The following is a 14330-nucleotide window of genomic DNA, read 5'->3' on the forward strand; positions in this document are numbered from 1 at the left end:
ATGGCTTCTTTAAAGGACACTCCCAGGTTCAGGAGGCACAGGGTTTTGGCGGCGGGGGGCCGGGGTGGAGGCGGCGGCGGTGGGGGGGGAGGGTAGGGGGTGGGGAGAACGGAAATGAAGTAGGAGAGAGTAGTCAAGCAAAGAAGCTGTTGTGTCTGCATTTGTCATTTGGGTGTGGTTGTCTAGAGGAAGTTGGCAGGAAGCTTTGAAGGCATTCACATTTGCTGGTTGATGAGAAGTGAATGATTTGACATTATTTGCTCTTAGTCATGGCATTATTTGTTCTTAGTCACTGCATTATCAGTTTTGTTTTTTTTAAATATACGTATGTAGGTATTTATGTATCTTTTCATTATATGTCTATGTTTTCATAATTAATCTTAATCTTTCTTAATCTTAAAATGAAGATTTGCCTTTAGCTCCGTTAAGCATTGATTTGAAAATAAAGGTGCAGATAATGAGGGTTTCATGCATCCCAAGACCTTTGGAGCTCATTTCAAAATCTTCTCTCATGTGCACCTCATAGACCTGGATTCCATCCTGGTTCCATGTACCTGATTTGCAGAAGCCACTTAATTGTCACGACACCTCTATGAAGCCAGACTGTGATTATCGCCATTTTATAAGCCAGGGAAATTTAGTGGTTTGTACAAACCAGTTTCCCAGGATTTTGGCTGCTTGTAAAAAATAACCAGACCCAGATGATTCCAGATGATTTCCCTCAGCACTGATGATTTCTCTGAGTAGAATGGGCTGGCTGGGCTGTCACCGGCAGATTAGAGACAGCTGTCTTGGCACGAGGGCCTGAGCCAAGGATCCCGGCTGAGTCTCATCTCTCCAGCATCACAGTAGAGGGCTGGTCTGGTCTGCAGCTGTCATTCTTAACCATTACAGTGGGTGTGGGTGTTTCCTGGTTCCTGGTCTCCTGGAGTAACCTCCCTACCCTCAGGGCTCTCAGGCTTGGAGTGCGTTATATCTGTAATAGCAACGATGCCTTTACAGTTGGTGAACCCCAATACATAGACAGACAGATGGATATATAACTCAAACTCTCGGACAAGCATCTTTCAACCTTCCCTCTGAGTCATCATTAAGGACCTTTGGGTTTTTTCCCCTGTAGAGGCAGTATTTGAGAGATTTATTGTTCCTGAGGATGCATTTGGAATGTTGATTAATTGCCCAGGCTGGAGTGCACTGGTACCATCATGACTCACCGCAGCCTTGACCTGCCGGGCTCAAGTGATCCTCCTGCCTCAGCCTCCTAAGTAGCCGAGACTACAGGTATGCACCACCATGCCCAGCTAATTTTTAAAATTATCTTTATTTATTAAAAAAATAGAAATGGGGTCTCACTGTGTTACCCAGACTGGTCTTGAACTCCTAGGCTCAAGCAATGCTCCTGTCTTGGCCTCCCAAAGTGCTGGGATTACAGGCATGAGCCACCATGCCTGGCTAATTTTAAAATTTTTTTCTAGAGATGGGGGTCTCACCATGTTGCCCCAGTTGGTCTCGAAATCCTGGGCTCAAGCAATCCTGCTGCTTCTGCCTCCCAAAGTGCTGGGATTACAAGCATGAGCTACCATGTCCGGCCCTAATAAGCATTTATTGATCTATTTATTGATGTGGACCGGGGCTGCTGTAATCGTCTGGAAGTTCAATTAGGGCTGGAGGATCTGCTTCTAAGATGGCTCCTTCACAGAACTGGCAGGCTGTGCCTGCTGTTGGTAGAAGGCTTCAGTTCCTCAGCCCCATTGGCCTTTCTGAAGGCTGCCGTGTAGGGTCCAGCCCTGCGGGGCTTAGCGCGTGTTCTCCCCATGTGCGGAGACAAGAGATTGTAATAAATAAAGACACAAGACAAAGAGATAAAGAGAAAACAGCTGGGCCCAGGGGACCACTACCATCAAGACGCGGAGACCGGTAGTGGTCCCGAACGGCTGGGCTCGCAGATATTTATTGCATACAAGACAAGGGGGCAGGGTAAGGAGGGTGAATCTTCTAGGTGATTGACAAGGTGAAGCAAGTCACATGATCATAGGACAGGGGGCCCTTCCCTCTTGGGTAGCCGAAGCAGAGAGAGAGAAGGCAGTATACGTCAGCGTTTTCTTCTCTGCACTTATAAGAAAGATCAAAGACTTTAAGACTTTCACTATTTCTTCTACCGTTATCTACTACAAACTTCAAAGAGGAACCGGGAGTGCCGGAGGAGCATGAAAGTGGACAAGGCGCGTGACCACTGAGGCACAGCACCACAGGGAGGGGTTTAGGCCTCCGGATGACTGCGGGCAGGCCTGGATAATATCCAGCCTCCCACAAGAAGCTGGTGGAGCAGAGTGTTCCCTGACTCCTCCAAGGAAAGGAGACTCTCTTTCGCGGTCTGCTAAGTAATGGGTGCCTTCCCAGACACTGGCGTTACCGCTTGACCAAGGAGCCCTCAAGCGGCCCTTATGCGGGCATGACAGAAGGCTCACCTCTTGCCTTCTAGGTCACTTCTGACAATGTCCCTTCAGCACCTGACCCTATACCAGCCGGTTATTCCTAGGTTATATTAGCAATGCAACAAAGAGTAATATTAAAAGCTAATGATTCATAATGTTTATAATAATGATTGATAATGTCCATGATCATTTCTATATTTAATTTGCATTGTGACTATTCTTATTCTAACTATTTTCTTTATTATACTGAAACAGTTTGTGCCTTCAGTCTCCTGCCTCGGCACCTAGGTAATCCTCTGCCCACACCCATTTAGTTGACTCGAGACAGTACAGATCCACCAAAGTGGCTGACATCTACATACGCCAAAAGCATGGCCTCGATGAGGATAGATTTTTCCAAATTTCCTGGAGGGACTTTCCAGAGAATCTCAAGAAGTTTCCAGAAAGCTAAGATGTGTTTCCAGGGCTCTGTGAAGGAGGAAGTTGGTTCCTTTTCAGGGTGTTGTGTGTCCCCATTGGGGTCAAAACCCCGGGAATCCCCAACCTGTGCCATGTGTTTTAAAATTTTCAGGCCAACATCCTTCTGGGGGAACCCAAACCCTGCCTAGGGAGTAACTTGAAGCATCTCAGTTCTCAAATTGCCCCCTGCTCACCCCTAAAAGGAGACCACACAGAGCTCCAACAACCTCGAGGCAGGTCTGTATGTAGAGGGAGAAGAGTGGGAAGAGATTCAGAGCAGTGTTTCTTTCTTCTTTCTTCTTCTTCTTCTTTTTTAGATTTATTTGTTTGTTTGTTTATTTGACAAAGTCTCACTCTGTCACCCAGGCGGGAGAGCAGTAGCGGGATCCCGGCTCACTGCAACCTCCTTGTGCTAGGTTCAAGCGATTCTCATGCCTGACCTCAAGTGATCCACCCAACTTGGTCTCCCAAAGTGCTGGGATTACAGGTGTGAGCCACAGCACCCAGCCATTTCTTTCTCTTTTTCTCTCTTTTTTTCCTTCCTTCCTTCCTTCCTTCCTTCCTTCCTTCCTTCCTTCCTTCCTTCCTTTTCTTTCCTTCCTTCTTTTTCTTTATCTCTCTCTCTTTCTCCCTTCCCTTCCCGTTTTCTTTTTCTTTTCATTCTTTCATCTTGCTCTGTTGCCCAGGCTGGAGTAGTGCAATCATAGCTCATGGCAGCCTTGAACTCCTGAGCTCAGGTGATCCTCCCTGACCACCCAGCTGTTCTTATTTCATCTATCTTTCCAATTAATTTGAGATCAACCCCAAACATATCATTTCACTGATACATACTGAAGAGACAAAAACTTTAGTATCTTATAAGAACTCTTAAAAGAAAATAACCATAATATATTATCATATCTAAAAGTTATTAATAACTTGTTAATATAATTAACTATCTTCTTCTTTTTTTTTTTTTGAAACAGTGCCTCACTCTGTTATCCAGGCTGGAGTGCAGTGGTGTGATCATGGTTCACTGCAGCCTATTGACCTCCTGGGCTCAAGTAATCCTCTTGCCTCAGCCTTCCAAGTAGCTGGGACTACAGGTACACCACCATGTCTGGGTTATTTATTTTTTTCTTTTTTTAGAGCTGAAGGTCTTCATGTGCTGCCCAGGCTTGTCTCCAACTCCCAGCCTCAAGTGATGCTCCCTCCTTGGCCTCCCAAAGTGCTGGGATTACAGGTGTGAGCCACTGCACCCGCCATAAAACATTTATTGCATAGTTGGTTTATTCAACTCATGAGAAAAACAAAGATCTACACATTGCATTTCATGGATCCGTTTCTTAATTCTCTCTGAATTTTTGGATTCTCCCTCTTCCTCGCTCCCTTCTCTTACAGTACGTTTGGTGAATAAATAGGGTCCTTTCTTCTCATAGGGTTTGCAACATCCGGGATTTTGCTGGCTGCATCCCAGTGGAATCATTTATCATCCTCCTCCATTAAGTGTTTCTCAAAAGGGAGACCATGATAATTTTCAAAAAATTAGCTTTATTGGCTGGGCGTGGTGGCTCATGCCTGTAATCCCAGCACTTTGGGAGGCCGAGGCAGGTGAATCACCTGAGCTCAGGAGTTCGAGACCAGTCTGGCCAACATGGTGAAACCCCATCTCTACTAAAAATACAAAAATTAGCCAGGTGTGGTGGCAGGCACCTAAAATCCCAGCTACTCGGGAGGCTGAGACAGGAGAATCACTTGAACCCGGGAGGCGGCGGTTGCAGTGAGCCGAGATCATGCCATTGCACTCCGGCCTGGGTAACGAGAGTGAAACTCCGTCTCAAAAAAAAAAAAAATAGCTTTATTGAGGTGTAATTGATATGCAAAAGCTGCACATATTTGAGGTATATAGCGATGAGCTTTGATATATGTATTTACCTGTGAAACCATCACCACAACCAGGGTAATGGTGAGAAATCAGCTCTCTCCTTCATTGTGGTGGGAGTGTAAATTGGTGCAACTTTAATGGAGACAAATTTGACATCTCTTCATGTAACCAGCACAAACACTCTTTGGTTCACCAATCCCACTATCCCACTATTCCACTTCTCACACTTGTGGCAAATGGTACGTTTATAAGGGTGTATGTTGCAGCATTGTCTGAAATATAAAATGATTAGAAAAATCTCAGTGTCCAATACCAGGATATAGTAAAACACTCATGCAACACTCATGGAATACATGGCCACTGTTCTCAGTGCTCTACAAATAATCATTCATTTAATTTTCACAATAACTGGATGAGGTAGGTACTATAATTAGGCTTTTTTTTTTTTTTTTGAGATAGAGTCTTGCTCTGTCACCCAGGCTGGAGTGCAATGACGTGATCTTGGCTCACTGCAACCTCCACCTCCCAGGTTCAAGCGATTCTCCTGCCTCAGCCTCCCGAGTAGCTGGGATTACAGGCGCACATCACCATGCCTGGCTAATTTTTGTATTTTTAGTAGAGATTTGGTTTCACCATGTTGGTCATGCTGGTCTCGAACTCCCGACCTCATGATCTAGCCCACCTCGGCCTCCCAAAGTGCTGGGATTACAGGCATCAGCCTCTGCGCCCAGCTGGCTCATTTTAAAGATGGGGAAGCTGGGGCACAGAGAGGTTAAGTAGCTTGTCTAAGACCACACAGCCAGCCAAAGCTGCACTCACACCCAGGCAGCCTGTCTAGGGAGCCTGCGGTCTTTTCTGCTGTGTTGCAATAGTTCAATTATGATTGTACCATTGATGCAGCAACAATTAGTGGCTGGCTGATTATTTTATTTTTTATAGAAACGAGGTCTCACTTTGTTGCCCAGGCTGGTTTTGAACTCCTGGGCTCAAGCAATTCTCCCACCTTGGCCTCCCAAAGTGCTGGGATTATAGGCCTTGAGTCACTGTGCCTGGCGTTATGAGAATTATCTATGTTGTTGCATGGCATTCATTCTCATTGATGTATATAGCATTCCACTGTGATTTATTTATTCATTCTAACTGTTGGGGGCATTTGGGTTGCGGCTGATCTCTGGCAATTACAAATAGTGCTGCTAGGAACATTCCTGTACAGGTCATTTAAAGAACATATGGATGCATTTTTGTTGGGTATGTAGGCCAGGACCTGAAGGGCAAGGTCACAAGGTATGCATATGTTTATGCTAAATACTGACAGTTTTCTGCAATGGTTGTATATTTGAATCATAAGATTGTATTTCTCTTTCTATTTTTTTGTAGAGATGGGGGTCTCACTATGTTGCCCAGGCTGGTCTTGAACTCCTGGACTCAAGTGAGTCTCCCACCTCGACTTCCTAAAGTGCTGGGATTACAGGGGTGAGCCACTTCGCCCAGCCAGGAGTGACATTTCTGAATAGGTGAGGTCATGTGCGGCTGGCTTTTCGAGAGGACTTGGCTGTAGAGAGCTGAGGTGGGGAGAGCCCCCTTGTGTCTGGAGAGGGAATGTGAGCACCTGGGGCCCTGTTCTCCCCACCCCAGGGTATTCTCCACCAGGCTGGTCCTGCATTCTGATCCTTTGTGTATCTTGAAACTACTGATACACTAGTTGTTTATTCTATTCTGTTTTATTTCGAACTTTAAAAATTTAACGTTTAAAATGGAGATAACTTACAGCATAAAACCGAAGTATAAAGCTCAATGAATTTATGTACATATCTTTGTAACCACCACCTAGGTCAGGATATAGAGCATTCCCATCGTATTAGAAGGTTCCTTTGTGCATTCTCCCACTCAATAGCATGCAGAGGTAACCACTTTCTCATTTCTGTCGCCACAAGTTAGGTTTGCCTGTTCCTAATGCTTATATAAAATGCATATACAGTTACGTCTAGCTTCTTTCTTTTCTTTTGGTGTCCAGCTTTCTTTCTTTCCTTTCTTTCTTTCTCTTTCTTTCTTTCTTTCTTTTTCTTTCTTCTTTCTTTCTTCCTTTCTTCTTTCTTTCTTCCTTTCTTCTTTCCTTCCTTCCTTCTTTCTTTCTTTCTTTCTTTCTTTCTTTCTTTCTTTCTTTTTTTTTTTTTTTTTGATGGAGCCTTACTCTGTCACCCAGGCTGGAGTGCAGTGGTGCGATCTTGGCTCACTGCAACCTCCGCCTCCTGGGTTCAAGCAATTCTCCTGCCTCAGCCTTCCAAGTAGCTGGGACTATAGGTGCACACCACCATGCCCAGATAATTTTTTTGTATTTTTAGTAGAAAGGGGGTTTCATCATATTGGTCAGGCTGGTCTAGAACTTCTGACCTCAGGCGATCCACCTGCCCTGGCCTCCCAAAATGCTGGGATTACAGACGTGAGCCACCATGCCCGGCTTAGCTTCTTTTCTTTTCTTTTCATTTTTTATTTTTTTGAGATGGAGTTTCACTCTGTCACCCAGGCTGGAGCACAGTGGCGCGATCTCAGCTCAACGCAACCTCTTCCTCCTGGGTTCAAGTTATTCTCCTGCCTCAGCCTCCCGAGTGACTGGGACTACAGGCATGCACCACCACGCCCGGTAAAATTTTTTTTTTTTTTTTGATGGAATCTCACTCTGTCACCAGGCTGGAGTCCAGTAGCGCGATCTCGGCTCACTGCAACCTCTGCCTCCCGGGTTAATGAGAGTCTCCTGCCTCACCCTCCCGAGTAGCTGGGACTACAGGCACGTGCTGCCACGCCCAGCTAATTTTTGTATTTTTAGTAGAGACGGGGTTTCACCATGTTGGCCAGGGTGGTCTTGATCTCCTGACCTCGTTATCCACACGCTTCAGCCTCCCAAAGTGCTGGGACTACAGGTGTGAGCCACTGAGCCACTGCGCCCAGCCCTGTCTGGCTAATTTTTGCATTTTTAGTAGAGACGGGTTTCACCATGTTGGCCAGGGTGGTTTCGAACTCCTGACCTCAAGTAATCCGCCCACCTTTGCTTCCCAAAGTGCTGAGATTACAGGAGTGAGCCATTGCATCTGGAGGTGTCTAGCTTCTTCTTTTTTTTTTTTCTTTTGAGACGGAGTTTTGCTCTTGTTGCCCAGGCTGGAGTGCAGTGGCGTGACCTCGGCTTACCACAAACTCCACCTCCTGGGTTCAAGTGATTCTTCTGCCTCAGCCTCCCAAGTAACTGGGATTACAGGCATGCGCCACCACACCTGGCTAATTTTGTATTTTTAGTAGAGACGGGTTTCTCCATGTTGGTCAGGCTGGTCTCGAACTCCCGACCTCAGGTGATCCATCTGCCTTGGCCTCCTGAAGTGCTGGGATTACAGGTGTGAGCCACTGCATCTGGCAATGTCCAGCTTCTTTCACTCAACATTACGTCATGATATTTGACCATGCTGTTGCATGTTGGTGCATGTGCTGTTATTTTTAAAAATTGCTGTGTAGCATTCCATTTTATGACTATACCACGTTTATTTATTCAAATGTATTGTTGATGGACATTTGGGCTCTTTCTGATTTTCGGCTACTATGAAGAGTTGCTAGAAGCAGTCTTGTACGTAGACATGCAATCATTTTTCTTGGGTATATTCCCAGATGTGGAACTGCTGGGCCATAGGATATACATATGTTTAGCCTTAGTAGGTACTGTGAAACATTTTTTCCATTTTCATTCCATGATGTAGTTTTTGTTTGTTTGTTTTGTTTTTTGAGACAGGGTCTCATTCTATCACCCAGGCTGGAGTGCAGTGGTGTGATCTTGACTCACTGCGACTTCTGCCTCCCGAGCTCAAGCGATTCTCGTGCCTCAGCCTCCTGAGTAGCTGGGATTATGGGTGCCTGCCACCACGCCCAGCTAATTTTTGTATTTTTAGTAGAGACAGGATTTTGCCATGTTGCCTAGGCTGGTCTCGAACTCCTGAGCTCAGGTGATCCACCCGCCTTAGCCTCCCAAAGTCCTGGGATTACAGGCGTGAGTCACCGTGCCCAGCCAATTTCGGTCTTCTAAAGAAAGTTATTTGCCTATAATCCCAGCTACACAGGAGGCTGAGGCAGGAGAATCACTTGGAGGCAGAGGTTGCAGTGATCTGAGATCGTGCCTCTGCACTCCAGGCTGGGTGACAGTGAGACTCTCTGAAAGAAAAAAAAAAAAAAAAGAAAGAAAGTCATTTGTCTTGAGACATGCCCAGAAAGTGAAACACTGCATTCAAAGTTTGTTTTGGACAAAGTTTCTATTTCCTTCTCTTGTTTATAAAGTTTCCAGGCAACTTACTGTTGTCTTAGTTCGCATTTCCTGGATTTCTAGGGATGGAAATTGAATGTCTTTTCCAGTCTTCTAGCACACTAGATCATTTACAGGTAATGCCTTTGTCTAAAGGTCATTGTCCACCAGGGGGCACTGCCCCACAGGAACCCTTCACAGAATTCTGAGGTAGGGTGCATCTTTCACAGAGACCATGCTGGCTGATGAGGGTGTCTGGGGCTGTGCACTTCTGTATCAGGGCTCCATCTCTCTTCCCTTAGGATAATTTTTATTTTTATTAAATTAATTTTTATTTATTTTTTATTTCTTTTTTTTTTGAGACAGAGTCTCGCTCTGTCACCCAGGCTGGAGTGCAATGGCACAATCTTGGCTCACTGCAACCTCTGCCTCCTGGGTTCAAGCAATTCTCGTGCTTCAGTTGCCCAAGTAGCCGGGATTACAGGTGCCTGCCACAATGCCTGGCTAATTTTTTGTGTTTTTAGTAGAGTCGGGGTTTCTCCATGTTGGCCAGGCTTGTCTCAAACTCTTGACCTCAAGTAATCCTCATGCCTCAGCCTCCCAAAGTGCTGGGATTACAGGAGTGAGCCTCCGCTCCTGGCCATGGGCTTTGGTTTTTACTCCAAGTGAAGTGGAGAGTCATTGTAGGGTTTTGATAGAGTGAGAGTTTATTTTATTTTTTATTTCTACATTTCTTTATTATTTTGCTTTTGAGACAAGGTCTTGCTGTGTTGCCCAGGCTGGAGTGCAGTGTCGCAATCATAGCTCAGTGCAGTCTTGAACTCCTGGGCTCAGGCGATTCTTCCGCCTCAGCCACCTGAGTGGCTGGGACTACAAGTGGGCACCACCATGCCTGGCTAAGAGAGAGGGTTTAGGCTTACTTTAAAAAAGGATCACTGCGGCTGCTATGTTGAGAACAGAATGGGATTGTGGGAAGGGAAAGGTCAAAGCATAGAGACTCTTGGCTGTTGCAATAATCAAGGTGAGAAATGGTGGCAGCTTGGACTGGAGAAGAAGCAGTGGAGGTTATGAGACATAGTCAGGTTCTAGAGGTATTTTGAAGGCAGAATCAACAGGATATGCTAAAGGAGTGGATATGGGATAGGAGAGGGAGATCAAGAATAACTCCAATGTTGTGGTCTGAGTAGCACACATAAAACTCTTTTATTATGGACTGTTTCAGAAATATATCTAAGTACATAAAAATCTTTTTTTTTTTTGAGAAGGAGTTTCACTCTTGTTGCCCACGCTGGAGTGCAGTGGTGTGATCTCGACTCACTGCAACCTCTGCCTCCCGAGCCCAAGCGATTCTCCTGCCTCAGCCTCTGGAGTAGCTGGGATTACAGGCGCCTGCCACCAGGCCCGGCTAATATTTTTATTTATTTTTTATTTTTTTTATTAGAGACGGGGTTTCACCATGTAGGTCAGACTTGTCTCGAACTCCTGACCTCAGGCGATCCACCCACCTCGGCCTCCTAAAGTTCTGAGATTACAGGCGTGAGCCACTGCGTCCGGCCAGACAAGTCTTATAGTGAACCACATGTAGCTGTCAACAAGCTTCAATAATGATTGCCTTGAAATGATGACCAGTTTCATTTCATCTATGCCTCTCCCTACTCTCTATTCCATATTGTATTGAAGTAAATCTCAGACATCATTTCATTTTATTTGTAAATCCTTCTGTGTGTGTGTGTATAGTGTGCGTGTGTGTGTATATATACATATGTATATATATATATATTTTTTTTTGATGCAATCTCACTCTGTTGCCCAAGCTGGAGTGCAATGGTGCCATCTCGGCTCACTGCAACCTCCGCCTCTCAGGTTCAAGCGATTCTCCTGCCTCAGCCTTCTGAGTAGCTGGGATTACAGGCACCCACCACCATGCCTTAACTACGTTTTGTATTTTTAGTAGAGACGGGATTTCACCATGTTTGTCAGGCTGGTCTTCAACTCCTGACCTCAAGTGATTCGCCTGCCTCGGCCTCCTAAAATGCTGGGAATACAGATGTGAGCCACCACGCCCAGCCATTCTTTACATATATAGTTTTAAAAAGATGAGCCTCCTTCTACCTTTTTTTTTTTTGAGATGGAGTCTTGCTCTGTTCCCCAGGCTGGAGTGCAATGGTGTAATCTCAGCTCACTGTAACCTCTGCCTCCCGGGTTCAAGTTATTCTACTGCCTCAGCTTCCTGAGTAGCTGGGATTTCAGGCACGCGTCACCATGCCTGGCTAATTTTTGTATTTTTAGTGGAGATGGGGTTTCGCCATGTTGGCCAGGCTGGTCTTGAACTCCTGACCTCAAGTGATCCACCCACCTCAGCCTCCCAAAGTGCTGGGATTACAGGCATGAGCCACTGCGTCTGGCTGAGCCTCCCCCTTTTAAAAAATAAATATGCCACATTCTGTGCAAGTTACATAAAGTTACAAGAAAATAAAAAAAAAAACATGTCACGAAATCATCATATCTATTAACGGTTGACTTTCTTGCAAAGACTACCAGAGAAACCCATTGATCATGCAAAGTAGAGTTTATGAGGCCAATTGCAGCAAGGGAGAACAAAGTTCGGTGGTGTCTCAACAGTGTCACAAAAGGGAAAATGATGTAAGAGTATTTGAGGTAATTCTTTAAAGCAAGGAACTGACTAAAATTGGGCAAAGGGCTGGGTGCGGTGGCTCACGCCTGTAATCCCAGCACTTTGGGAGGCTGAGGCAGGCGGGTCACCTGAGGTCAGGAAAGAACCTAGGAGGCGGAGGTTGCAGTGAGCTGAGATCATGCCACTGCACTCCAGCCTGGGCGACAGAGCAAGACTTCATCTCAAAATAAAATAAAATAAAATAAAATAAAATAAAATAATAAAATAAAATAAAATAAAATTGGATAAAGAGTATCAGACAATAGTTTAGAATTGGTGAACACAACAGAATGGAGGTCTTGAGACAAGCCTTGAGAAGCAAATTATTGTCTGATAAGTGAGATTTTTGCCCAGTTGAGCTATGTGTTGAGAGGAGAGCTATTTGTCCAGGTGAGCAAATTGTTTGCCTAGATGAATTTTTTTTTTTTTTTGGATTTTCCTGAAGCAAACAATGAATTCTTTATTGTTTTATAGTCTTATCCTTCCAGGCAAGACTTTTTGGAAAGTCAAACAAACAGGTAAGTCATGTTGAAATACATGATCTCAGTTCTCATCTCTAATAGAATTTAAGATACCTACCTCATTAAATAATCAATGAATGCATTTTCTTAGCTGTCTCAGAAAAGTATTATTTTATATCTGATTATTCAAGCCAGGATCCAAGCGAGGCCCACAAATTGCATTTGACTTTGTGTGTTTAAGTCCCTCTTAAACTATAGCTTCCCTTACTTTTTTTTCTTCTTCTCTCAAATTTACGTTTTGACAAAATTAGGTCATTGTCTTGCAGTTTCCACAATCTGGATTTTGCTAGCTCCGTCCCCCTAGGCATTTAACATGCTCTTTTCTCCTCTTAAGTTCCTTTCAATTTGGTAGTTAGAACTGATGCAGGCTGAGTGCAGTGGCTCACGCCTGTAATCCCAGAAATTTGGGAGGCCAAGGTGGGAGGCTCGCTTAAGCCCAGGAGTTTGAGCACAGCCTGAGTAACACGGTAAGACCCTGTTTCTACAAAATTAAAACAAAAATTAGCCGGGTCTGGTGGTGCGTGCCTGGAGGCCCAGCTACCCAGGAGCCTGAGATGGGAGGATCACTTGAGCCCAGGAAGTAGAGGCTACAGTGAGCTGTGTTTGTGCCGCTGCACTCCAGCCTGGGTGACACAGCAAGACCCTGTCTCAAAACAAAACAAAACAAAAACAAACAACAACGGCAACAAAAACAAAACAGAAAAACTGATGCAGGATGGACAGGCCCCCAGATTGATGCTTAGGCTGGGAGGGTTCTTGGCTTTGACCGGGAAAGAATTCAAGGGCGAGCCCCGGGCATTAGGCAGTAATCTTTTATTGAATGGGACTGCTCCTTGCCAAGCAGGGATAACTCATTGGCAGTGTGCCCAGAGTTGGCAACCTGTGAACCCTTGGCAACTACATTTATACTCTCTTATAGCCACTTCAATTCCATGCAAATTAGGGTGTGGATTAATGCAAATTAAGGAGTGAATTATTTAAGAAGTTTCCAGGAAAAGGGCAGCAACTTCCAGATCATTGCCATGGAAATGGGTGGTAACTTCTGGGTCGTTGCTATGGCATTTATAAACTGTCATGGTGCTGAGGGGAGTGTCTTGACCTAATGAGCAATGAGGGCAGCTAGGGTCACTTTTGCTGTCATCTGCTGGTTTTGTCCAGTTTCTTCACTTTATCCTGTCTGGACTAGATTCTGTTTTAGTCAGCAGGGTTGTGACCAGAAAACAAGTCTTGTCAATCTCCTAAACTACTGATCTAAGCTATTCAGCTTTTAAAAACATGGCAAACAGCGATTTAGTGGGTCTCCCACTGCCAGTTTTGTCTTCCTCCAGCCCATTCTCAACATTGCAGCTAGAGGGCTCCTTGGACAAGAGAAGTCAAAACATCATATCACACCTTGACATAAACTTTTTCTTTTTTCTTTTCTTTTCTATTCTCTTTTCTTTCTTTTCCCCTCCCTCCCTCCCTACTGCCCCCTCCCTCCCTTTCTCCCTTCCTTCCTTCCTCCCTTCCTCCCTTTCCTTTCTCTCTCTCTCTCTCTCCCTCAATCTCTCTGTCTTTCTTTATTTTTTAAACAGCGTCTCACTCTGTCACCCAGGCAGAGTGCAGTGGTGCAATCAAAGCTTACTGCAGCCTTAACCTCCCAGGCTCAAGCAGTCCTCCTGCCTCAGCCTCCTCAGCAGCTGGGACCAAAGGTGCATGCCACCATGCCCGGCTAATTTTTAAAAATTTTTTGTAGAAATGAGGATCTTGCTATGTTGCCTAGGCTGGTCTCAAACTCCTGGACACAAGTTATCCTCCCACTTTGGCCTCCCAGAGTGCTGGGATTACAGGCATGAGCCACCACATCTAGCCTGACCTAAACTCTCTAACAACTTCCAGATTCACCTGGCATAAAAGCCAGAGTCAGTGCAGTTGCCTGTGAGCTCTCTGAGATCTGTGTTCCCCGTTACCTCTGACCACATCTCCTAAGATGCTCTTCCTCATTTCCTCTGCTGCAGTCACCCTGGCCTAGTTGCTGTTTCTTGGGATCTCATGTAGGTGCCCACCCATAATATATGCATTCCAGTTTTTCTATATCCCTGCCAACACCTGTATACTGGAA

This window comes from Symphalangus syndactylus, chromosome 17 (genome assembly GCF_028878055.3).
Source record: "Symphalangus syndactylus isolate Jambi chromosome 17, NHGRI_mSymSyn1-v2.1_pri, whole genome shotgun sequence".
In the NCBI taxonomy this organism is placed as follows: Eukaryota; Metazoa; Chordata; class Mammalia; order Primates; family Hylobatidae; genus Symphalangus; species Symphalangus syndactylus.